Raw genomic sequence first — 7500 nt, 5'->3', positions numbered from 1 at the left:
GATAATAATACATTTCCCTAAGAGGGGAACGTCACTCACCCCCAAGGACAGAATTGATTTATAAGTTACTGTCAATTATTTTCAGCCTTATAAATCCTGTCATGTATACTGTATATATATGTATATGTATATATACAGTATATATATATGTATATATTTGTGTGTATGTATATATATATATATGTGTGTGTATATATATATATATATATATATATATATATATATATATATATATATATATATATATATATATATTTATTTATTTATATTTATATGATACATACATACATGGCATACGTACTTACATGATATAGACACAGTTACATATATATATATATATATATATATATATATATATATATATATATATATATATATATGCATGAGCGCGGAGAGCATATATTGCAAATGTCTATATAACAGACTGCATATAAACCGGCAACACTCACACGTTTAAGCGGCAGAGAATTTAAAAGTGTCATGCCGATTTGCGCTATGATCAAAGAAATTCACATACACGTCGGTCTTGTCTTTCATATTTTGTTTTCTTTCGAAATCTTTATGCATGATGACTTTTAAAACATCTACAGTAAGAATAGTAGGCGAAAAATTATTATAATAATTATTATTATTACTATCGATAATAATTTCCATATTACATTTCACCAAATTTGATATCAATTTCTTGAAACAGTAACAGCAATGTTAGTTTTGGTTTAAATAAAAAAAACAGCAAAATTACTAGTAATAATAATAATAGTAATAATAATAATAACTTTTAATTATATATCTTACTCTATGTTCTGTTTATTTGTACACATTAAATTTTATATATATAATGAAATTTGTGTCAGAAATCTCATCTGCATATAATTCACTCTTCAAAAAATAAGAATACGCAAGTTTGTCGCATCATTCATATCGCGAAAGAAGAATACTTTTTCCAAGGAAATATGAACATCAACTAATACTTAATGAGATGTACATCTCTTCATTCTTAATTAAACATCAAACAACAACACACTTACCTAGTCTTCAATTCGTTATCAGTGAAAGCAGTTCTGCTTTCTGGAGAAAACAGAGAGATATGGAGAGAGGGAGAGAAAGAGAGAGAGAGAGAGTGAGAGCGACAGATGAAAATTTATTTTATTAAAATGTTTGAACGTTCATCGTTTCTTTCATCGGCATAATTTGATCTTCGCACCATTTTAACAGCAAACTGTTTGCACGAGTCACAGTCTTTCTGTACTGTTCCACTTTCAGAAACCACGGCAAAAGAGAGGCTCTGCTTTTTGTTTAAACAGTCTTTCAGCAATAAACTCTTACTTTAGATTAAATCTTTCTATTTCTTTATCTCTTCAGTGTGACTTTCTCATCAATTTCAAACAGAGTTTACGAGACACCCAAACATCAAATCAAAGCTTTGCCACAGAGTCGAACATCCATGTCATGTAAAATTATTACAGACATTGAAGTACAATAATTCGACGGAGGTCTGGTACGGGGACGCGTACAAACACAACGTCAAAGCTCCCAGGAACTACTGACGGACTAGACACGCCCAACGCAAGTCTTCGGCCGTAGCGGCTGGGTTGCCACACGTCACTTTTTACTAAAGAAAACGTCATCGCTCTCGCGCGTCAATTCATCGATTCGTTTCGAATTAGCGTTCACCCACGTAATAATATCAAGATTATTGTCCAGATAAGAGTGAATTATCTGTGACAGTGGTCTGTGCTAAGTTATTTACAACAAAAGACAGAATTCACCGGGGGTTTCAAGCCTTTGCAATGCGTTAATCATTCAGTTTTTAGAAGAAAATTGCATTTAAGAACGATTTTTGTGATGGTATAATTGACGTTATGCTAGTCATTTGATTTCAATTATACAATATAAAAACTCTTTAATTAATTATTAAATAATAAAAAAAAAGTGATACTCAATAAATGTAAAAAAAAAATCACGCGAAGAATCGGTCTATGACCATTTTCGTTGAGAATCCTCGAAACGTTTCATAGCTCCTAAAAGATATTTGTCTCTCAAAATCACTTCTTCAACATCCTCCCTTTTTATCGATCCAGTGCTGCTCTTAAACACTTTTTTGAAGGTAGTTAGAACATTCAAGATTTCTTTATCTCAGTTTAACAAACCATCTGTGTTGTTATCCATTCAGATATCGAAAGACATTTGAGTCAGTTTAACTTTTTTGTATATTATCTTGCTGAATTCATTTTCTCTGTTTAGAAGTAAATCAACCCATCTCCACCATGATGGCTGAGCGCTGTTTGTATTATATATATAATATATAATATATATATATATATATATATATATATATATATATATATATATATATGTGTGTGTGTGTGTGTGTATGTGTGTCTGTGTCTGTGTGTATATATATACTTGCATATTACGTGTGTGTTTGTGTGTGTGCGTGCGACGAACTGATCGGTCGCTATGGCAAGTAATTAGGTAAAACCTCAAAATACTCTGGACCAATCAGGAACATTGGCTATTTAGCCATGCTACAGCATGATTAATCTCTACCAAATGCAGTCAAAGTGCTGCTTATACCAAAAAGAATCAGAATCTCACAGCATCAACTCGGCTGCTAAATGGGAAACAGGAAAAGACCTTTAAACCAACTCCCTTTCATGTGAAGATTCCAAGTTGTTGGAATGTAGGAAAAAGGCTAAAATAATTTTGTATTTCTTTATTTTTTCATAATTATTTAGTTTATAGTTTTGATATGCTTTAATGCATCCAGATAAATCATTAATGATCCTAAATTTGGACTCTTCTTATTAATCTTATTAATGTTAAATTCTTAATGTTAAAGTAGGGCAAGAAATTACAAGAGGACCACCAGAAACCTTTGGTAGCGGGATGATTGATAGGGTTCAAGCTTACTACCCTATTACTATTCTTCTTGCATTTGAATACGTTTTTATCTATTTATTCATCTATTATTTTATTTCTTCTTTATTGATAGGTGGGATTTCTTCTTTATGTATTTCCATGTACCTCCTCTTACTTCTTCCTAATGAACGCCATATTCATTTGAAGCTTGAATTTCAAATCAGTGCCCCTGTGGGCTTATTCCATATGAATAGGTTTCATCTTTTGAATAATAATTATAATGATAGTAATTCAGTGCTTTGTCTTCCTCGGTTTCGTCTCTGGGCGCCTGGTGGATGACCTTAGAGAACATTTTTAACAAATAGACAACGGCAGGAGTCACTGACAATAGTGAATTAGCAACTGTGCACTGAAAGGAACTGGCTATCCTTTATTGTATTTAGCCAGTCAATGCTGTATGTGGAATCTTCTACGTAAGTGGTTCGTTGCCGTTTAGAAATTGGCCCTCGCTCAAAAGATATAGGTGTATTAAGATTATCACGGTTTAAAAATACCAAGGATATACTAAAAAATAGGACACTGGAATACAGAACCCGAATCATACTGGAAAGATAGAACCGGGAGAAAATGAATGCAGGAGATATGGATCGGACATCTTTGCTGTTTGTGAATCACGATGCAAAGGGATGGGTAAAGAGGTATTTGAAGGGAGTGTTGTGGTTAAATTTATTCAGGATGAGAGAGACAGAATTGGTAGCGAAGGGTAGGCAGAAAAGACCTTGACTTACAGACGGGCAGGGAGCAGTGGATTACTGCTGTCAAGATCTAAACCAAGGCGTTGCTGTACACTAACGAATGAGCTGTCCAGAAAAAAATACAAAATTAATTAAATATGGAGCGGCTGAATGTTATAGATAAAATACCAGAAAGAGGAGTGGGAATCGTTCCAGAATATATGGATGCAAAAGCTGGTAGGAACAATGAAAGTATGGAGGTTGTAAATGGTAAGGAAGTCCGGGAGGAGATTATAAACGAAAGTTGGGTGCATGGTATTAGATTTTGTGTTGCAGATTTGTTAAATGGAGTTATTCTTTTGCAAATAAACGACATCCATAAATACTCTTGGACATCTGCAGGCTGCAGTCATAGAAACCAAATCAACCGCAAAGCTATTAATCTTTATATAAAAACGGATGTATGTATGTTTCACATATACTCTGAAACGCATTGAACAATTTCAACCAAACTTGGTTTATATGACTTACTATCTGGGAAAGAGTACTGTTGGGGTAAGACATTACTGGCACCAAAAAGGCGGGGTGTGGGAAGGGGATGACATGTAAAAATAATGGAAAACAACAGATATCAGTGTCTAATCCATAGTTTTCGAGATCTCTGAGATGAATAGTGAAACTTCCAATGCCCTTTAAGTCCAAGTCCAGCCCCGATAGGAAGGGTGGGAAGGGGTGACATGTAAAAATAACTAAAATGATAGATATTAATGTCTAATCCATAGTTTCCAGGTCACTGAGAGAGAGGAATTTCCCAGGAAGCCCTTCAAGTCCTTTCAGACTTCCACAGGGAAGGGGAGGTAAGGTTAGTTAGGAAAATTAGAAAACGGCTGAGTAAATAGTGAAGATATAGGGCGAGTGGTCATTGAGATGAATAGTGACACTCTCGATGTCCTTAGGTCAAGTTCAGCCTGATAGGAAGGGGGTTGAAGGGGATGACATGGTAAAGGCAACCTAAAAATGACTGATATTAGTATCTAATCCATAGTTTTCGAGGTCACTGAGATGAATATATACTGACCTCCGATGCCCTTAAGTCCAGTTCAGCCCTGATAGGAAGGATGGGGTGGAAGGGGTGGACACGTGAAAATAAAAATTTGGAAATGACAGATATTAGTGTCATAATCCCACAGTTTTTCAAGATCACTGAGATGAAATGTGACACCCCTGATGCCCTTTAAGCCCAAGTTCAGCCCAGTAGGAAGGTGGGGGTGAGAAGGGGTGAAAAATAAAAATTAAAAAGACATATATTAGTGCTAATCCATAGTTTTCGAGGGCTGAGATGAATAGTGCCTCTCCGATGCCCTTAAGTTCAAGTTCAGCCCACGATGTAGGAAATGAGGGTGTTGAGAGGGGATGAAATATAAAATGTCAAAATTCTGGGTAATATAACTGGGGCTAACTAGTCTTAACAGGAAATGAGAGTAGAGGGCTGTTGGAGAGAGAGAGAGAGAGAGAGAGAGAGAGGATTGGGAGAGAGAGAGAGTTTTAACAGTTGCCATTCAAAACTTCCTGGCAGTGCTGGGTTGGTGAAGAAGTCAAGAGATAAAAGACCACGGACGCATGTTAGGACTACAAAGGATCAGATGCCCAAACAGTGAAGAATAGACAAAAGCAAAATCTTTATCTATACAAATTTCAGGTAGGATGTGAGGAATGAAAGTAGAGTATGCAGACGATGCTGTTTAAATCATCAAAACGCATGTAACTTGTAAAGCTTGCTCCATATGCACAAAAGACTGAAATAACATTAGACGGAAAAAGAATGAATCTTTCACATATCTAGGAATAATGATGTTCAGTAAAGGTTCTCTTGAGCTGGAGTTCAGTGCAAGTCTGAAAAAGGCAAATCAAACACTGGGTAGGCTGAATAAGATTTCGAAATCAAATAGATTGAAATTGCATACGAAAGTCTAGCGCGATTTCTATTGCCATTCGGGCAGGATTCGTAGTATGACAATGAAACAAAGTCTAAAAGATTTTGTCGAGTTGAGAATAAAGCTTTAAAATTATTATGTGACAGATCGCAGAGTAGACTTAGGAATGATGCCATGAGGGGAGAGTTTCTGGGTTAGAGTAGCTGACACCCAGACGTGGCGATGTTGTCACGAAACGTAGGATTAAAACAAAATGCGTATCTCATCGTGTTCCTGCCCTTCATCTGCTTATATATATGTATGTATATATACTTATAAATGTATGTATGTATGTATACATATACATAGATATAAGCGAATCCCACAGCAAAGTGGCAGGCAGAAGTTCAGCACCAAGCGCTTTCACTCTTTTTTTTGTTTGGTTTTTTTGTGCAAGAGTGAGAGAAAGAGAGAAGGGGGCTCGAATAAGGGAAAAAAATGCTATGTCTCGTGATGAATATCTGATGAAAGACTCAACCATCACGTGGAGCATATTCATCAAGGTTTCCTGCACTGTGTGTACATATATATATATATATATATATGTGTTTATATATATATATATATATATATATATATATATATATATATATATATATATATATATATATATATATATATATTATATATATATAAAGGAGTCCGTTATATATATATATATATATTATGTGTAGAAAGGGAGCATAACCGGGAGAATAGCATGATACTGTTAGCTGGGTTCTGTAGGCACCAGATAAGCGAAAAGACCCTGAACTACTTGGATGAGAACTGTGTGAAAGTGAGTTAGAGATGAGTGGAGATTGTTGAAAGATCAGTGTCAGTGGAAAGACATGAACAGCACTTTGCGTCATGCGGTGTTGGAGGAGATGATGATGGTGATGATACGCAAGAACGATTTATCCTCGAAATTACATAAAGAACGTGATCGTTCTTCATACGGTGTTTATTATTATTATTATTATTATTATTATTATTATTATTATTATTATTATTATTATTTTATTGTTCTTTTTATTAGATCTTTTCAAAAGATCATCGGGAAATTTGACAGGAATGTGCTCTGATTATTTAAAGCAAATAATTATTACATACGGTAAAATGATCTTTTATGGTCCGACGATAAAAGAGATAAATTCATAAGGAAAAAGGTAACAATATGTCACTCACAAAATAATTCAGACAAAATAATCCCTATCAATTTTTAATCATATTTTAACGCAAAACCTCCGGATTATGTAACATTTGCAAAATCCGATTTCTCTCATTTACATTAGAAAGAGAGAGAGGGACGTGAGGCGATGCTGTTTGTGTCATTCAGCAAAGTTGTTCTGCGTCCTGATCTGAAAAGATGATCAGAGGTCGATTTGAAACTGTTGGAAAAAATGTGAAATTGTAAAAAGTGGCATGACCCAAAAGAATATGTATTTCACAGAAGAGGGATCTTCACTTGCATCGTCAAGTTTACTAACTGGCAAAAGCAGTCAGCTTATACCATAACAAAGGCCTTTTCTCGATTCCTAATGACGCTTGCTCTTACTTCTTGGTCGAGAACGCCGTCAGATCCTCACCTAGGCATCCACTTCACGAAGTGCGAGAAGCACTGTAGCTGTCATACTTCCTTCCACTGTCATTCGCTAAACCTTTTTGTTAATCCGATTTTTTGTGTACCCACTCTTCACTTGAGCCCTCTCGCTCGTAAAAGTGGTCCAGTTCAGATTTGTGAAGCACGAGGCTCGCTTCAAGATCATAAAATGGCCAAGTTGAATCTCTCAACCGAGGGAAAAAACCGTTTATCACCGGTGAATAGCATTACAGAGGCGGAGTGAACCAACAAAAGCGCTCAAAACGTTCGGGCCTGGCGGAGGGGATGCTTGGGCGAGCAAGGAAACGCTGAGGATAGAGAGAGAAGAGGGGGCGAATGAGGAAAAAAT

The 7500-nt window shown here is 35.5% G+C and overlaps 1 protein-coding gene across 3 annotated transcripts in view; it reads right to left on the bottom strand.

Moving 5' to 3' along the window:
* The window catches only part of LOC136835683 (opioid-binding protein/cell adhesion molecule-like), a 192845-nt gene extending 191300 nt beyond the window's left edge, over positions 1-1545 (bottom strand). Inside the window, exon 1 of one of the 3 annotated variants that reach the window (XM_067099534.1) lies at positions 1029-1545. The gene's annotated coding sequence lies outside the window, so the exon portion shown is untranslated. The remainder of the gene's footprint in view (positions 1-1028) is intronic. The other 2 variants (XM_067099535.1, XM_067099536.1) reach the window with 2 other exon arrangements.
* Positions 1546-7500: the final 5955 nt, after the last annotated feature.

The sequence above is a fragment of the Macrobrachium rosenbergii genome, chromosome 55, assembly GCF_040412425.1.
Source record: "Macrobrachium rosenbergii isolate ZJJX-2024 chromosome 55, ASM4041242v1, whole genome shotgun sequence".
NCBI classification, from domain to species: domain Eukaryota; kingdom Metazoa; phylum Arthropoda; class Malacostraca; order Decapoda; family Palaemonidae; genus Macrobrachium; species Macrobrachium rosenbergii.
This window is presented reverse-complemented; position numbering and strand designations above follow the sequence as displayed.